The sequence below is a fragment of the Lepisosteus platostomus genome, chromosome 16, assembly GCF_059453375.1.
Source record: "Lepisosteus platostomus isolate fLepPlt1 chromosome 16, fLepPlt1.hap1, whole genome shotgun sequence".
NCBI lineage: Eukaryota > Metazoa > Chordata > Actinopteri > Semionotiformes > Lepisosteidae > Lepisosteus > Lepisosteus platostomus.
The window spans coordinates 24,888,030-24,907,728 of record NC_142626.1 but is presented as its reverse complement, the minus strand read 5'-3'; the positions used below and the strand labels follow the sequence as shown (position 1 = coordinate 24,907,728).

Below are 19,699 nucleotides of genomic sequence, written 5' to 3'. Positions count from 1 at the left end.
TCTGTCTCCAAAGTGGTTCATAACGTGTCACTCCCACTGTGGGCGTGTCTGATACCACATCACTCCCACCTAACTATTCATCTTCAATTGACCAACTAGTAGGAGCTGTTCAATCAGAATGAAAAGCTGACAAATTGAAAACAGGTCATGTAAAGATCTGTGGGCTGACGCTGCACAACTGAAGTGTGATAAAAGTCTAAACAAGCAAGAATATCAATAAAGTTATGAACACACACTGGAGCAGCAGAGCTCAGCTAGAATGAAAACCAGCAGACTGTGTTTCTGCAGCCCCAGGGCTGGGAGCCACTGCTCTGATTTATTTTTATGCCCAGGGAAATGTGAGAATGACTGTCAGTGAGGCTCTGATCTCTGGAGGGGCTCTGCCTGGGCGTACAGACCTCCAGCCTGTAAAGATCACTGTGCTTTAGAAAGAAGAGCCAAGAAACCCTGCAGATTTTTTGAAAGCTCTGTCTTTTCATGTGGAACATCTTCAGCAGATGTTCTGTCGTTCACACACCAGTCCACCTTCACATCAGACTTTCTGGGTGTCTTGATCCCCATGTGGGGCAGGGCTGTGTGCTCCCCTGTGAAGCAGACTCTCTGAAAGGGCACGAGCAGGTCCTGGTGATAATCCGTCAGCTGGAAGGGCGTGAAGAGTGCAAAGGTGCCCAGGCTGGACTCATCCAGGCTCCACTTCTTCACCAGACCGCCCTCGCCGTGGATGGCCGCCAGGAAGAACAGAGTCTCGTCCGACCACATGTGAGACGCCACACCAGCCCGACCCCACTCTTAAGCGCTTTGCTCATGTAGTAGATAAAGATCGACGAGCGATCCGTGACAGACTTGTCCCCGCGGATCCCTTCCTTCTCCCAGAACCGCTCCTTGAAGCCCAGGAAGAGTTCAGTCCAGCTGTGGTAGGGGACTCTCTGCAGGGCCTCTCTTTTGTGCAGGAGGAGAGGGGGGTTAAATCTGACTTATAAAAGGCTCCCATACTATGACAGTGAAACCAGGCACAGAGAAACAAGACCTATGGGTGTAATGAGGCTGTTTAAGATGGAACTGTAATAGAGGTCTGTGGGTCATAAGATGAACCCTAAAGCTGGAACAGGTCAGCTGGTGAGCAGCAGGCAGGAGCAGCAAACAGGCAAAGTACAGTCCAGAACTGAACTGAAGAAACAATCGTAGCTCGGAGCTGGAAAGACATAACAAAGGAACAAGGAAACATCTGATGAGAAGCAATCCAGGTACACAGTTGAATGAAACTCAAGGAAAATGCAAAGCTGGAGTTGAGACAAATCAGGTTGATAGCCCAAAGAGAAATACAAGCACAGCCAGGAACAAGGCAGTGGCTCAGAGATAAAGCTCTATACAGGAGCCCAGAGCAGAGCTCAATCAGACCTTAAACAGCCTGCTTCACCAGAAGACAGGGAGGACATGGTGATCATCAGGTGAAACCATCTTCCTGTCTGACTGCATTACCATGGTAACCAGCTGACTGGTAGAACTAGTCAGCTCCACAGCGCCCCCGCGAGGACGGCAGAGACAAATGGTACATTGTACTAACAGCCAGACCCAGACATCACTGTGTTCCTGAGATAATAAAACTGCAGGTGAATGTCTTTAGTTTCTTCTAAAGAAATAAGAACTGTCTGAAGAGCAGCAGTGTTTCAGTAGTACCCAGTAGTAGTAGGAGATATAATCTTACAATTTATTTTTGAAATATTCAAATGTAAACATAAACATAAAAGAATTTTAAAAAATATTAACAATTGGCAGGTTCAAAACATTTTCCTGAAGCTCTAGAGGCTGGTATTGACCTCCCTAGGAAATGAAGAGGAAAAATTCAGCATCAGCCCAATGTAACATGACAAAATAAGGATGAGACTTTAGTGTTAGAGAGCTGTGATATACTGTACATCCATCCATCCATTTTCACTTCCGCTTTTCCTGGTGAGGGTCGCGGTGAAGCTGCGCAAGGCAGGGTACACCCTGGACAGGGTGCCAGTCCATCGCAGGGTAAGTGCAAGTCAATCATACATGGGGACAATTTGGAGGCCACGGTAAGAGCAGAGGGGGGAAATTTGGCCCAGACACCAGGATAACTCCCTACTCTTATCAAGAAATGCCCGGGGACCTTTAATGACCACTGAGAGTCAGGACCTCGGTTTAACCTCTCATCCGAAAGACGGCACCCACTACAGTTCAGTGTCCCCGCCACTATACCAGGGCATTAGGACCCACACAGACCACAGGGTGAGCACCCCCTACTGTTCCCACTTAGACCTCTTCCAGCAGCAACCATAGCAACCATAGCTTCGCAGGAGGTCTCCCAAACACGTACAGTACTGACCAGGCTCCACCCTGCTTAGCTTTGGTGGGTTGCTAGTTGAGAGCTGGGAAAATTGACCCTGGTGTGAGTGTTTGTCTCTGTCTGTCCTGCAATGGACTCCCTCAGAGTGTATCCTTTCTTGCACTCTTTGGAAGTAATGAAAGTCATGTAGCATCATACTGTATTCTGTATATACTGTATGTGTTTGTATGGTTTTTATCTTTTTTCGTATCTTTGAATATTTCAAGCACACCAGAAAAATCCCTAACAACACAAAGGCTTGGTTTGGCAATCAAGTTTACTTAGTTTAGAATGCTTTGCTGCCTGTACTGGATACAGTGGTTTGAAAATGGATTGATGGACTGTTTGGTGCCACCAGAGAACACACTTCCCACGAGCAAGAAAGCAAAACCCATTGAATATCAGAGATGGGAGATGTGATCAGTATCTCTCTCGACAGCCTCAAAGTAAAAATGATTGAAATTATAAATAATATAATCAAAGTGTTTTGAATACTGTAACTGTGTTAAATGATCTCTTTAGATTTATAAACTTGTAAGTGCACCTGCAGGAGGTCCCAGCTGCAGCAGTGCAGTCACCGTGTAGTCCTGCTGAGGGAGGTTTTTGTACGGCTGTGTAACATTGTGTGAGCAGAGCTTTACCACTGGGCTGATGGTAACTCTGACAGTAATAATCTGCTGCATCTTCAGCCTGGACTGCTGTGATGGCCAGAGTGAAGTCAGTCCCAGATCCACTGCCACTGAAACGCTCTGGGATCCCAGTCTGACGGGTAGTTGCAAGATAGATCAGGAGTTTAGGAGCTTCTCCAGCTTTCTGTTGGTACCAGGCTAGGTAGTTGTTATTATACACTGCAGGATTGGTCTTACAGCTCATAGTAACTGTCTGTCCATGAAGAACAGATTTCACTGCTGGAGTCTGAGTCACAGTAACCTGCCCACTGGATTCTGAAAACAAGACAAAATACAGGAAATACAGCAATTAAATAATGTGAATGCTTTAGTTTCTTTCAGCTATTTTACACTTTTTGGTAAAGCTTCTTAACATAATAAGCTAAAAGCCATATCCTCCCTCATTAATTAAAAAACATTTTAAGTCAGCATCCAGCCAAGTTTTATATTGTACCTTGAGCAGAGATGAGTAGCGTGCAGACAGTGACGAAAGTCATTGTTTCTGTGGGTTCTGTTACCTTGAAGGGCAGCTTTCAGTCATGAAGTGTTAAACTCACAGGGCTATAAACATTCCCAGAGCACTGAAGCATGTGCCGCCAATGCAAAGTGTCTCTTCTATGGAAATTGTCTTCCTGGGTTCAGCAGCACTTGTAGCCAGTCAGTGCTGGAAACACAGGTTTGGTGCTGTGTGTTATGACAGAGCAAGATGAGCAGTTTAGCATTAGACAACTGCTGTTTTGCCCTTTTAGAATGCACCTCAACCATATTGCTCTCATAAAATTGAATGGGACAGCCAAATTAAGTGGTGATTTTTTAATGATCTGAGATGCTCATCCATCCTCTTCTTGACTAGAATCACCTTCAACATTGTAGCTATGACAGCTTGTCCCACACACCCACACTTCTGTGTGTAAAGAGTTACCTCCTGCTCTTGATGCTATAAACACTCTTTCCACTCTGTGGTGGCTCAAGCCCAGGCTTTGTCCAGGGCCTCTCCTGGGAGTGAGAATTGGACACACCTGGCTTAACTGCCTGCTCAGTGCCCTGTGTGACTGGAATGTCTCTGGAGCTCATGTGATGGGTCCAATGACCAATTCCACATCCCAGAGAATGTATTATCAGGTTATATTAGTAGTCAGGTGTACATAAGCTACAGGCTGTGTCTTAGCTCCTGCTGTTCAGGGACAGAGGAGGGTAGACACTGTAATGCCTTAGGATCAAGGGAAAGGCTTTTGCCTATTTGTTTTTCTGAGTAAAGCCCGTGGGTAAAGTGGAGTCTTTTAAACAGGATAGGGATAGGCGAATAGTTTATATGGTGCACAGAAGGGGTTCTTGTGGCAGTTTGTTCGGTAGTTTTGTCATGGCCATGGCACCCTGTCAATATGCACCATTACTTTTGTGCACATACTGTACATCTACCCAGTTTACACTACCTGACCCCAACCCATCAACCTTGATGCCTAATATTTTTATTAAATCCTTTCTATTTATGTCTATTTTCCATCTTATCATCCAGTTACCATTAGTAATAACTTCACATTTCATCTAATTTCATCTGATTAAAAATAATTATTTAACATAGCTATTTTAAAGGTGGCTTCTTAAAGCAGTGTACAGAAAGACAACAATAAAAAATATACAAGATATAAACAATGAAAATACACAGTGAGAGGATAAAGTAGATGGGGTTACTGAATACGGTAGTGTCATGATAGTTTGAACACACTCCCTAGAGTAAGCTGACGAGAGTTCGAAGATGGCTGACCTACGAACAAACTGCTAAATAATCCTTCAAGTACAAAGTTAAGTTAAACACATTCCTTGTGTTACGCTCAACTGTGTTTAAGATGTATATTTAAACGAACCCAAAAGGTGACAAGTTGGAGCAAAGGGATAAACAGAGCCGGTTAAGCAAAGGCCCTTCTAAACAAGAAGGTTTTAAGCTCTTTGAAAGAAGGAATCAGCTATTGCAGACAGCAGATCGTTTCACAAATATATTCTATTACATTTGTTATTTGTCATATATTTAGAACCCATGTGAAAGACTATAAATGATCATTTTTGATTGGTTCATAAAAGTTGTCAAGTGTTCACACAAATGTAACATTACAATTTCAGAATGTATTTCAATTTCAAAACCCCACATTATCTACACATTTAACACAGGTGTTTCACTGTAATTTAAGAATGTATCAAGTTAAAAAACAATACGATTGTATTTCAATTCAAGGGTAAAGAGGGTTAGTAGGAACAGCCTTAGCAGCTCTTGAAAACTGCACCATCTGAAACGATCTCGTGTCTAAGGACCCTATGCAGAATTCCTCTAAACGTAAATTTTCTTGTAGACACAAATCCAATTTCATGAGTCCAAAATCCAGGCCAGAGTCAAAAGGCCGAAAAATACACTACAATCAAATCATGAACTAAGAGACGTACAGTAGTCAGTAAACAAGCTGACATCACAATCAGTAAAACTAGGAGTCTTGCAGAGAAGCACAGGAACGATGTAGCTCTGGATAGGAAAAACCTAATACTGAGCAAGGAGTGGAGTGTCAGGCTGCTTGAAGTAGACAGGTGGGAGAGGGTGTGTCTGATTATTTAATTAGAGACTCCACTGGAATGTGAAGGAGTTGATTGAGGGTGATGAGACCTCCGGGGGCGTGATGCGAATGACATAACACCATTTCCAACTCAATAGGTATGATCAACGATAAAGTGCTGTACATGAAAAAAGCAAAGCTCATGCATAAACTGACTTGGTTTATCCAGTGTGCAGCCCCACCTAGATGAAGCACCAGCAGCTGGAGTGTGCCAGTAGGCTCCCCACACACCAGCTCTCAGAGTGATAGAGAGTGATGGAGCCAGTTCACAGATGGGGATTATTAGGAGGCCAGGGAGGCATTTGACCAGGACACTGGGGTTAACTCCCCAATCATAAAACCCCAAATTTATCAAAAGAAAAGTTGGTTTAAATGTTGAAAACATAAGTTTTTTTGTCACAGAAGGTGTTATGAATTATAGCATTGAGCCACAACTAATAAATAAAATCACAAATCCCAGCAAAGCCCTCTTTTTCTAGGGAAGGAGTGGGAGGAGGGGTGGAGCAGAGGGGGTCAGAGTGGCAGTACTGCTGGTCCAGTCCCTAGGGCAAATCTCTACAGTACTACAGTATAGTAACTAGCAATGTACCAAGCATGATTTGAGAAGTAGACGATACCTTTATTGTTTGAATTGGATGTGTACTTTGCTTTGATATGTCATTCAGTAGGACTACTTTATACAGTGACTGGGTGATTCAGTACATAACATATAATGTTTCTGGGTAAATGTCTGTGCTGAAACAATTGTGTCCTGTGAATGAACATCTCTGTGTTAAAATGCATAGAAAATTACAAAACATTCTCAATGAATCTTACAAAACTATCAGTGCACTTGGAACTTATTATACATGGTTCACCTCCATTATAATTCAGGAGAAGCTCAGGGTGGCAGGACAGTAGTCAGTTACCTCCTGGGCAACAGCAGCTTCAGGGAATAAAGTCCTGAGAAAGAAGAGTTGTGAGCTTCCCTGCTGAGCCTGTGTCTCTCTGAGCAGAAGGATAAAGAGAGAACTGGAGGGAGAGGAAAGAGAGATGAGGAGGAAAGCAGAAGCCAATAAGACTAGAGGACAGGAACAAGAAGCACAAGACCCGAATCCAAGTGCACAATGAGTAAACCAAACTGAAATGATTAAAAAGACACTTTTTCAGGGCGCACATCAACAAACCAACTCTGATCATTCCATGCCTGGCATGATACACATGGGGTCACTTTCTTGTCCATAAATGTAGACATATTTAGAGTTATTTTTGGGAATTATGGGAAACGTAAACCATGTGCCACTGAAGCCACAACACATTGTTGGAGTGTGTTTAGAAAAGTGCTTTATGAAGTAATGGAAATAGTGGTTAGAAAATGGATGGATGGACTTTTTCGTTGTCACCAGAGAACACACTTCTCATGAGCAGGAAAATTAAACACCTTGAGTATAAGAGATGACATATTAGAATTTCTCTCCAGCCTCACAGTCAGAATGATAAAATAATATAATCCCAGTTCTTTCAATACTGTAACTGTGTTAAATGATCAATTGTAGTAATAAAAATTTTGATTTTTTTTATTTTAAAATAAAGTTTTTTAAGTGCACCTGTAGTAGGTCCCAGCTGCAGCACTGCAGTCGCTGTGCAGTCCTGCTGAGGGAGGTTTTTGTATGGCTGTGTAACACTGTGTTAACACATAACCACTGTGGTAACTCTGACAGTAATAATCTGCTGAATCTTCAGCCTGGACTCCTGTGATGGTCAGAGTGAAATCAGTCCCAGATCCATTGCAACTGAAACGCTCTGGGATCCCAGTATACCGATTAGTTTTACACATTTTTTTTGTGTATCTGAACTTCCCAAAGATCTTATGATGGAAAGGCTATCTATTTTGTAGGACTTTGGAAAGACATAATATTGTGGTTGGGAATCATCCAGGATGTTCCACTTGTTATTTAAGATGTAGACCAGAAGCTTGGGGACCACATCTCAGGTGGGTTTTAATAGAACATTAGGGATATGACTGCCAATTGTGTGGTGATTCATAGGACTATTAATATATGATGATTGGCAAGTGTTGTGGAGTGCTGTGTCTTTTTTCCTTTAGTTCCTTCTCTTTAGTGTTCTGTCTGTCCCTGTATTCCAGATGTGGGCCAGACTGCACACATCCATTCTGACTGTATGGTAATTGATGAGCATCCAGGCATCTAGACACACTGTATGAATCTTCTTCTATATGTAAATATCCCTTACTGCCAAACTTTTATTAACTTTTTATTTCTGTATTTTGCTTGTGCAAAATGTTCTCCCCGTGTTCATATGGGTTTCCCACCAGGTGCTCTAGTCTCCTCTCACAGTCCAAATACATTGTTAGAATAACTGCCTGCTGGGAAAATTGACCCCAGTGTGAGTGTTTGTGTGTCTTTTTGTGTCTGTCTGCCTAGCAACTGACTGGCTTCTCTTCCAGGTGTATCCTGCCTTGCAACCTTTGCAAGTAATTCAAGTCATGTAGTTTTACAGAGGGTTCTCAATTTACGTGGAGGTTGCATTCGGGAAATCCATGTGTACTGTAAATTTCATGTATTTTTAAACACATTTTTCCTATTTAAAATATTGGTAATTTCTATAGTTGCATTCCGCACAAGTAAGTTTGACTCTGCTTACACACTATAGATGTGAATGATGGGACGTGGCATTCGCTAAATACCTTCAATACATCAACTTGTACTATGTATAAAATAAAAACACATGTATAAAATAAAAATTCCCAATGCACCAATGAGACTCTCGCATCGGGCGGCCAACAGCGTAACTGTGCAGCGCTCGTTATTTTGACTCGCACTACATAACTCAAACAAAAATATACTTAAGGGTATATGGTTTTAAAAACGCATATTTCAAACTCGCGTAAGACTGTACTATAAGACTTGCGCCCCTGTACTGGGTACTGTGGTAAGAAAATGGATGGATGGACTTTTTGGTTGAATATGGTGGCATATGTGATTGGTATCTCTCTGTCAGGCAGTATGATTGTAATGAGAAATAATATAATCACAGTTCTTTGAATACTGTGACTGTGTTAAATGATCTCTTACAGTAGTATAATAAACTTGTAAGTGCACCTGCAATAAGTTCCAGCTGCAGCAGTGCAGTTGCTGTGCAGCCCTGCGGAGGGAGGTTTTTGTATGGCTGTGTAACACTGTGTGAACACACCACCACTGTGGTAACTCTGACAGTAATAATCTGCTGCATCTTCAGCCTGGACTCCTGAGATTGTCAGAGTGAAGTCAGTCCCAGATCCACTGCCACTGAAACGCTCTGGGATCCCAGTCTGACGGGTAGTTGCTCTATAGATCAGGAGTTTAGGAGCTTGTCCAGCTTTCTGTTGGTACCAGGCTAACCAATTGTTATTATACACTGCAGGACTAGTCTTACAGCTCACAGTGACTGTCTGACCAGGGGGAACAGATTTCACTGCTGGAGTCTGAGTCACAGTAACCTATCCACTGGATTCTGAAAACAAGAAAAAACACAGTGCAGGAATTTAATAACTAGAATGCTTCAATTTCTTTAAGCTATTTTACACTTATCTGTAAAGCTTGTTTACATCATATACCAACTGCTTTATACTCCATCACAAATTAAAAAAAAATGTTCACATCAACACCTAGCCAAGTATTAAATCTTACCCTGAGCAGAGATGAGGAGTGTCCAGAGGAAGATGGTGATGAAGGTCATTGTTGCTGTGGGTTCTGTTGCCATGAAGATCAGCTCTCAGTCATAAAGTGTTAAACTCACAGGGCTATAAACACTCCCAGAGCACTGAAGCATGTGCTGCCAATGCAAAGTGTCTCTGCTATGCAAATTGTCTTCCTGGGTTCAGCAGCACTTGTAGCCAGTCAGAGCTGGAAACACAGGCTTGGTGCTGTGTGTTGTAAAAGAGCAAGATGAGCAGTTTAGCATAAACACTCCCAGGCAACAGGACTAGACAGAGAGCAGCTTTATAAGGAGCAGAGAATAAGACACAATCAGCTGAGCTCAACACAGCTGGAATGGAGTGGAATGTGGAGAGTCTGGTTAAAGCAGCACTTGGCTCTGTGTGTTCAGACACTGGAGAACAGATGCAATAATTCTCAAAATGTAATATTATAAGTTATCAGTTAACCTCTTCTTAATTTTCAATGACACAGATGATTCCCTCCAGAATTCCAGCACTTTATGTGTGGGGCTGGAGAGACGCTGGCAGTGTATTCTCATACACTGTATTTTCTATATTTACCAAAATCGCTTTGTTACAAATTGTTTTTGCACCTGAAAATCTTTACTGTACCTTGTCTTTCAAAATGGATCTTATACTTCTCTTGACTGGTTAAATAAAATGATCAAAAAAGGTATAAGCTGCTCAGAGACATAAGAAAGATTATAAACAAGGAGGCTAGTGGACCCATCTTACTTTCTTGGTTTCAGTTACTGTGGATAATTGGAATGTTGTGGGTTTAAATACCAGCTAGACCACTGCTGTTGTGCCCTTTTAGAATGCACTTCACCCAGATTGCTGCAGCACAATGCTTAGTTGGATCAATGAGTTTTAAAGCAGATTAATTGGTGATCTTTGATGTTTATCCAACCTCTTCTTGAATAGAATCGTCTTCAACACCACAGCTGTGACAGCTTGTTCCACTTACCTACATGTGTATGTGTAAAGAGGTACCTCTTGTTCTTAATGCTTTCCACTCTGTGGTGGCTCAAGCCAAGGCTTTGTCCAGGGCCTCTCCTGGGAGTGAGAATTGGACACAACTGCCCTGACTGCCTGGTCAGTGTCCTGTGTGACTGGAATGCCGCTGGAGCTCATGTGATTGGTCCAGTGAGCAGGGCGGCCATGGGCACAGGAGAACAGGGACACTGCCCAGGGCCCCGAGGCCACCAGGGACCCCCTCAATGTGCAACACAACATCTTTTAATCTGCAATTTCTATTGTGAGCAAAACATTCCCTTTAGTGGCTCTTCTCTTGCTGCTGTGGATTATTCTAATGGAAGCTGACTGATTCACATTTTATTGGAGAATAATAATGGAGACAATAAAGTAGTTGGTGGCCGAGCTGCGCAGGTTTAGTAGGTAAGAGAATGGCAGCAGGAGATATGCACAGTGAAGCAGGCAGGAAGTCCTGGAGAGTGTGGAGCAGGAGCCAACACTCACTCTGGGGTAGAGGACTCAAGATCTGCTTAAATAGTGTGAGGTTCCCTTAACGAGGTGATAAGCCTGGCCTGGGCTCGTTTGGGATGGCCCTGACGAGCTCCTTCCACATGTAAGAGATGATATTAATACAAGATTACTGGAGCTCGTCAGGGCATCACATACTGTAATCAACATGAAAACATTCTATTTTCCTTACGGTATCTCCTGTATTTCATTAAATGGGGGTTTGTAAATCCAAACCCCTGTAGTCTTCAGCTTGCAGTCACTCTCCCAGTGACAGAGGCAGGAGCAGAGAGGAGCTGTTCAAAGCTCATGATTAAAACATACCTGAAGGCAGTCATGATACAAGGCTGTCTCAGTGGACGGGCCATCATCAGTCACGCAGTGGGTCAACTACTATGTATTAATTTCATTGAATAAACCTTTCCTATTCCCTCAGACTTACTGATCTCACCTCCCTTGTTATTAAGTGGAATTACTGTTATTATTTAATTAATTCAGGTGGGTAGCTGCGTCAGCATGCGTAGGCTGCAAAGGAACAAGTAATAGGTTTATTCCATGCTGAAAAAAAGAAGAAAGAGAACACAACGTTTCGGCCATGGAGCCTTCTTCAGGTGTGAGAGAGACAAGGCAGTAGGCAAAGGTAAAGTAGCGGGAGAACAAAGGTTGGGAGGGGGGAGGAGTGAGAGGCGGGAGCAGGGGACAGAAAGAGAGGCCAATCAAGAGGTTCGAGAAGTCAGAAGTCAAAATGGGTGCAGAGAGGTGTGAAATGAAACTTCCAATGAATAGAGAAAATTTAAAAGAACAGTAGTCTGTCGTTAAGAGAAGGGAGAATGTGTGATCCTAGCTGCAGAATCATTTTGGTTTCGGTGGTCTTTCTGATATATGAGTTCGGAAAACCGTCTTTGAGAACACAGACGGAGAGATTAGAGTGGTCGTGGCCATCAGAGGTGAATTGAGAAACAATGGGCTTGGAGAGATCTTTAATCTTCACAGCCCTGACGTGTTCTCTGAAGCGGTCTCCGAGTCTCCTTCCTGTTTCTCCAATGTAGATGGCTGGACATTTACTGCAAGAGATACAGTAAATAAGGTTGCTGGAGGTACAAGATGCTGTCTGGGTGATCCGGAATTGTCTTGAGGGGCCTTGAATGAGTGTGGTGGTGGAGGTGTACTTGCAGGTGATACAGCGAGCTTTGTTGCAAGGGAAAGTGCCTGGTGTGGATGGTTGTTGAGGGCGGTCGAGGGAGCTGTGAACAAGGAGGTTACGCAGAATTATTTAATTAATTCCTTTCTACAAAGGTTTAAATGCAGTAATTTTTAAGTTATGCTTTGCTATAATTTTGAAGTTAAAGGGATCCTTTTAAAATCTGGGCTTTTTGTTCTTGTTTGTAGCTTGTTTATTAAGTGTTCCTCAAAGCTGGTTAATAAATGTTCTAGTTCTGTAGTTCATGTATTTAATTGTTCTATGAAATAAGCTTGTGTTGGGAGCTGATAATAGTAGTGTCTGTGCAAATCATGATCTAGAGGGGCCGCTTTCCAAGATCTTGCCCCCAAACTGGGTTTAGGAAACTGACTAGTTTGTATGTGGTAATTAAATATGGTTTAAAACTGTGTGTAAATCCTTGAATTTTTCAATTCAGTTTGGTTCATTGTATTAAGAGATTGTTAATTAGAAAATTGTTGTGTATAATTAATCAAATCATTTATAAACACTGAAATAAAGCCATCCCACCTTTTGTTTTGGCTTCAGTGATAAGGTGATAGATGTTGTTTCTTTTTTAATAATTATAACCTGAATTTAGTCTGTAACAGTATGCCTTTCTACACCTGGTTATACCTATCGAATGAGGAGCAGTGGAAAGAGACCTCCTCCTGGTCAATCTTGTTTCTTTTGTACTGGCTGACTGGCATCACAAAAATCGAAGCTGTTCCTCTGTCAGAGTCTCTCCAGCTCTCATTGACCGTATCCGTCTGTGAGCTCCTGTACTCCTAGACTCCTCACTCTGCAAACACTGGAACCTTCAGCTTTCACTACCTCCTGTCCCCATCCGGGGCTGCTGCTAGAACTGGCACCCTTCTGGGGTGATCTGTCACAGACTCTGGAATCTCCCCATGAGACAGGATGTTAGAGAATATTTTGTAAACCAAATTTTTTTGCAAGAAGAGGATACTGTGCAAATAATATGCTGAGAGTATTTAAACAGCTGTAGAGATCAGAAACAGAAACTGCAGTGTTAAACATAATTAATGTGCATTAATTCTTTTATGGGTCTTGTCTTTTCAAACAAGACAGGGGCAAGCAGACATGACAGAACCTTTAGCAAACGAAGCAGACTTTATAACGCTTAAAAGATAAATCATTTTTAAAATAATCAGGCAATAAAAGGAGCCAGATATAGAAATGGAGTACAGAGAACTGCAAATACAGGTTGAAAAAGATATTAGAAAGGCCAAAGGAAAATTGAAATGGAGGCTAAAACCAAAAACAAAAGTTCTTTCAATCAGTTCTTTCACAGAACTCTTCCAGCAGCAGCTCAACACTGGGGCTGTACTCAAGAGCTGGAGGATTGCTAATGCAGCGCCCATCCACAAGGGTGACAATACTGACCCAATTACAGACCAGATCACATCACTTCTATAACATGTGAGCTTATAGAAACTATTATTATATCTAATCATCTATTTGGAAATAACATTCGAATCAAAATGAATATAGAAAATGTAGGTTTTGCTTCACTTCCTTATTATATCAAGCAAGAGCAGTAATGAGCATGCCCTGAGCATATGATATGGTCATTATTTAGATCTTCCAAAGTTCCTCATGAAAGATAAATTTTCAGTTTACAGGCAGAAAACACTTAGTTAAATGTGTGCATGTGGACTGAGAACTGGTGAAAAAAACAGGAATGACATGAAGATAAAGAGGAAATATCCAGATTGGGGTGATATACTGTAATTAATGGAGTCCCAAGGGGAACTACTGTATATGAGGACCTGCCTCTGAATTGATATAAAGGATTTAGATTCTGGTTAAATTAGTCAATTTAACAAATGACAAGAAATTAGGAGGGTTTGCTAATTATTCAAAAGTAGTTAATTTCATTTAAAAATATTTGGATAAAACTCAAGAGTAGATGTTTGCATGCAGGTACAGTATTGAAGTAAAAATATAAACTACTCTATACATAAACATAAAATTGGAAACACTGAGCTGGAAGAGGTTGCTTACTGTATGAAATAGACCTGAATGTTGTGAGGAAGTGATAAAAAAGACAAACACAACTTTAGGCTTTTTGAAATAATTCTCACAAGTGTAGTATCCAAACCAAGGGATGTTCTGTTAAAATTGTACAATACACTAGTTAGGCTTCAGTTAGAATATTGAACACAATTCACCACATTGTGTACCTGGAATCAGTCCAGTGAAGAGGAGCCAGATTCAGGACTATGAAGGAACTTTATACAAGTTCTCAAAACCTTGAAACAAATTGAGAAGATCAACACAGCAGACAAACTAGAGGACAAAAGGGGAAATATGTAGAAAAATATTTCAATTTAGGAACAGAAGGCATTTCTTTGTACAGAAGATTGTGGGAAAATGGAACAAGCTTTCTGGTCACCACCAGTGTGTAGCCCCTACCTAGCCAGAGTGCGCCAGTACACTCTACAGATCAGCTATTAGTGGGGAGGAGAGCGGAGTGATGTGCCAGTTCAGAGATGGGAGTTATTAAGAAGCCATGATTGGTAAATTTGTCCAGGACAGTGGGGTAACACCCCTACACTTTTCGAGAAACACCCTGGGATTTTTAATGACCACAGAGAGTCAGGGCCGTGGTTTTATTGTTTGTCTCATCTGAAGTACAGCACCTTTTTACAGTACAGTGTTCCCATCATTATGCTGGAGCATGAGGACCCACACAGGCTTCAGGGTGAGCAAAAAGGATTCCACTGGCCTCCGGGTTAGGCCCCAAAATTAGGAAGACTCACTGTTGGTGTAACTTTGTAATAAACACTTTATTAATTGGACATTGGTATATTGAGGTGAATGAGTGCTCTGTTGATGGATATTTTGATTATTCTATGTATAGCCAGCAGCCATATCACTCTGCAACTCACAACTGGCAACCCACTGAAACAAAGCAGGTGTGAGCCTGGTCAGTACCTGGATGGGAGACCTCCTGGGAAAAACAGTGGCTTCTGCGATCTGTCTGTAGATATGGAGAGCATTGCTTTCTATTTTAAATAAACAATAAATAGCACAGAGATAATATAGATGTCTAGTTATGCTAAATTTAAACATATTTTGTTTGATGGCATTTATTAGCTGCAATGCTAATAATTTATTTTATCTGATATTTTCAGTTTCATAGCCTATCAAGTTTAATACTGAAATACACCTAGACATTCTTTCTATATGTTTATTACTCAACATTTATACTCATCTAAAGTAATTTTGTTGGTAAAATGCTGCATATGAGCCAGCCAACTGCTGACTGAGACTGCAACTCCTAACCTTGATTCCTCTGTCTATCAATTAGCTTGCTGTGCAAATTATAAATAAATTATCAATTATATATTAATGTGACATATAATAAATGTTTTGGTATATCTCTCCACCCCATGTAGAATAAGTCTTATTTGTACATATTCTTATCATACAACACAGTCAGTGATTACACATTGAGTTTATACAAAAGTTCACCACAAGGCATCTTAGAATATTCTGATCATATTCAGTAGTTTAAATCTACCACAGAAGGGATTAAAGTTTTAATTTAATAATATGTTATTCTGTTAATTTTCCTCAAAACATTCTGTATTATATTACTCGCTGTTCTCTGGTGGCATTAAATGATTAAAGTCCCAGTGATTTATCCCAGGAAGGTAATTGCTTTGGTCTGTTTCACACAGTAAAAAAATGAAATTATATACACAAAAACAAGACAAACTAACTCACAATCCTTAAGAGAGCAATAGATATTCTTACCCCTCTACTTTGATTGAAATCTAAATAGGACAATCACTATGTTTGTAAAATTCTGCACTGAAATTCATCAAAGTTCTGCATATGTCCAACTTGCTTCGAGGCCGGTCATTCCTCTTCACTCTGCCTGTCCTGGTGTAAATCAGGGATGGTTCAATGCTTTAGCCAGAAAACGATTTTTCTTCTTCAGGTGTGTGAGAAATCTGCTTTTATACATTATAATTGTGGACATCTGGGTCTTTGCAGTAAAACTACTGTAGCAGTCCCTGTGTCCCCAGGAAGCAGTGATTCCATGAGGAAGCCATGAGGATAGTGAAGATTAGAAATGTGCAGATTAGAAGAGGTTTTGTGGGGAACAGACCTCACTCTTCAATATGAATAACCCAGAGACATCATGTACATAATATCCTTTCATTCAGTGTGGACTGGTAGTCAAGACATGTGAATTGACCGCAAGTTTTTGAGCTTTCTTTTTTTAAAAGAGTAAGTGTCTTCTATAACCTTGTCTAAAACACGTATTTATTATAATGATTCCTTTAGGAGATGGTTTCATTGACTAAATCATTGTGCTGTTACACCGGAGAGAGCAATGCCCTGTTTTGTGGTCAATATTAATAACACTCTGTGCTCCTTCTTGGGGTTCTGTTTGATTAACCCATCTGAATGAAAAACATCCAGATCCCCAGTGTCTCACAGTGGCTTCTGCGATCTGTCTGTAGATATGGAGAGTATTGCTTTCTATTTTAAATAAACAATAAATAGCACAGAGATAATATAGATGTCTAGTTATGCTAAATTTAAACATATTTTGTTTGATGGCATTTATTAGCTGCAATGCTAATAATTTATTTTATCTGATATTTTCAGTTTCATAGCCTATCAAGTTTAATACTGAAATACACCTAGACATTCTTTCTATATGTTTATTACTCAACATTTATAAATCTTTACAAACTCATCTCTGCTCAGTGTGATTGTAGCAGCTCTGCAGTTGTTCTCAGTCTCAGTCCTCTGTGGTTCCTCTTGATGAGCCAGAGCAGTTCCTGCAGAGCTGAGGGAGGTTTTTGTACAGATGTGTATCACTGTGTGAGAGGAGTACTGTCATACTTCTGACAGTAATAATCTCCTGCATCTTCAGCCTGGACTCCAGTGATTGTCAGTGTAAAGGCTGTTCCAGACCCACTGCCGATCAGGAACCCCAGAAAAGTGTGTTGTTGCAGCATAAACCAGGAGCTGTGGAGCCTGACCAGGCCAGGTTTCTGCAGGTACCAGTTCATGTAGCTGCTAACAGACTGACTGGCTGTACATCTGATTCCAGTCCTCTGCTGGCCTTGCTACAGAACCTTCTATTCCTCTGATTGTTTATTCCCGGCGCACTCCCCCCCATTGACCCTGCTGTCTACTTTCCACACATTTCAGGAGGGTTTTAATAGGACTTTAGGGATATGACTGCCAATCGTGTGGCGATTCACAGGACTATTACTATATGATGACTGGCAAGTGTTGTGGAGTGCTGTGTCTTTTTTCTTTCAGTTCCTTCTCTTTAGTGTTCTGTCTGTCCCTCTATTCCAGGTATGGGCCATGCTGCATACATCCATTCTGACTGTATGCTAATTGATGAGCATCCAGGCATCTAGACACACTGTATGATTCTATATGTGAAGAAGCTTCTGCTGTGCTAATTGTACTAATAGAGATAACTTTTTAAATCATTTTCAATCAGAGCAATCCAATTGTTCATTATGATATCAATGATGTGTTTTCAAATTATTGTCAGACTATGTTAATTAGCAGATTCTATTGGAATATCCCTTACTACCAAACTTTTATTAACTTTTTATTTTTGTATTTCGTTTTTGCTATAAAATACTAGTTTCTGAATACCCTTCCACTCACCAGATATTCTATAAATACCAGTGTCTCGTATCTGAAGTCAGAGAAGTTATTTTTTATAAAAAGTCCATCTTAATTGCAATTTCCTCGTACAATGTTTCTGATAGCGCAGTCTGATGATTTTTATTTTTGTTTTTATATTGCCATCCTTGTTTAATTAGTCTGTTGATTCAATTTTTTGTATGTGAGCTCTTTGGATGATCATGTTCTTTCTACATTGAAAGAGAAGTATTAGAAGCATTCTCATAATTTTCTAATCATCTCTGTGTGCCTTGACCAAGCAGAATGACTGGCACAAGAATGTAGCTGAAGTGGCCCCTGTCTTTAGCTCCATATGGCTCTCATGCTGTGATCTCAGCCACAGAGTGACTTGGTGCTCTTTGTGTGTGGGGAAGTGAGGGAGATGAGTTTGTCTTTCGCAGGACAGTGATGACCCAGTACTCTCCATGATGGATCTTTGCTGCTGGTGGCTGGATGTCTAGCAGAGAGTCATCTGGACATGGTCATTAGGTCCAAGGCCACTGTTCATCACCCAGAGGAAGATCCACCAGTGGGAGATCTGTAGGGTGGTACCAGAACCTAACCTGACAGCATCTCAGCCAATCACCAGCTGTGATCTACAGAAATGTCTCCAATTTATTCTTTCTGCAACAGAAGAAATCTTGTGTTCGTGAACCAACTGTTATTTTTGCTGTCTATTTTAAAATATGACAATTAGACTCTTGTCCAAGTTCTCCCACCTGTCTACCTTATGGCCAGACACAGGAAAACAAACCGGGTACAAATTTTGTTTTTAAAGACTGAAGTTCAGCAAGATAAGGTCATCCACAGGTGAAGCCAGCTGCCTGTCTGACTGAGTTTCCACAGCAACCAGCCTGATTGGTAGAACTAGCCAACTCCACAGCACCCATGCTGCTGGGAAAATTGACCTCAGTGTGAGTTTTTGTGTTTGTGTCTGCCCCACAGCCTCAGTGTCAAAATGATTTAAATAAGAAATAGAATAATCACAGTTCCTTCAGTACTGTGACTGTGTTAAATGATCTCTTACAGTAGTCTAATAAACTTGTAAGTGCACCTGCAGGAGGTCCCAGCTGCAGCAGTGCAGTCGCTGTGCAGTCCTGCTGAGGGAGGTTTTTGTACGGCTGTGTAACACTGTGTGAACAGATCTTTACTGTTGATGTAGTGGAAACTCTGACAGTACTAATCTGCTGCATCTTCAGCCTGGACTCCTGTGATGGTCAAAGTGAAGTCAGTCCCAGATCCACTGCCACTGAAACGTTCTGGGATTCCAGTCTGACGGGTAGTTGGATAATAGATCAATAGTTTAGGAGGTTCTCCATCTTTCTGTTGGTACCAGGCTAGGCAGTGCTTAGAGTTATAAACATACACTGCAGGACTGGTCTTACAGCTCACAGTGACTGTCTGTCCAGGGGGAACAGATTTCACTGTTGGAGTCTGAGTCACAGTAACCTGTCCACTGGATTCTGTAAATTCTGGAATTTAATTTCTTTTAGCTATTTTACTCTTTTCTGTAAAACTTCTTTACATAATATACTAACAGCGACAGTATATACTCCACAAATCATAACATATATTAAAGTCAACACCTAGCCAATAATTAATTATAATACACACTTTTTACAAATTTGTAAATATATTTGCCTCTGAAAACACAATTTAAATTTTAGATTTATTCTAAATTTATTCAGTTCTTTAAACTTTAACTTTAAAAGGTTAATGTTGTGAAATTAATGTTAATAAAATAAATATAATAAAATTAGATAAGTATTTTTTTTAATCCTCACCTTGAGCAAAGAGCCCCAGTGTCCCCAGCAGTAGAATCAGTGGCATTATCCTGTCTGTCTGTGACTCTGAAAGGGCTGAACAGTGACTCATCCACTCTGTGAGTCTTAAAGTGTTTGGAAAAGTGAGTCGGCACAGGTATGCAAAGTTCCTTCCTGTATGCAAATCCTGTCACAGACAGAAAAGGCCTGAGCTGAGAGAACAGCCTTAACTCCAGTGATTATC

General features: G+C 41.1%; 1 protein-coding gene and 1 long non-coding RNA gene across 49 annotated transcripts in view; one reads left to right on the top strand and one right to left on the bottom strand.

Annotated features, from left to right (window-relative positions):
- Positions 1-19,699, top strand: part of LOC148647083 (NACHT, LRR and PYD domains-containing protein 3-like) — a 1,669,284-nt gene that overhangs the window by 956,294 nt on the left and 693,291 nt on the right. The window lies entirely within an intron of this gene.
- On the bottom strand, positions 8,751-19,527 carry LOC148647094 (uncharacterized). The gene is made up of 3 exons (XR_015927717.1): positions 19,477-19,527; positions 9,287-9,522; positions 8,751-9,110 (listed from the first exon to the last, which is right to left on the bottom strand). It is a non-coding gene; the product is annotated as an uncharacterized LOC148647094 (long non-coding RNA).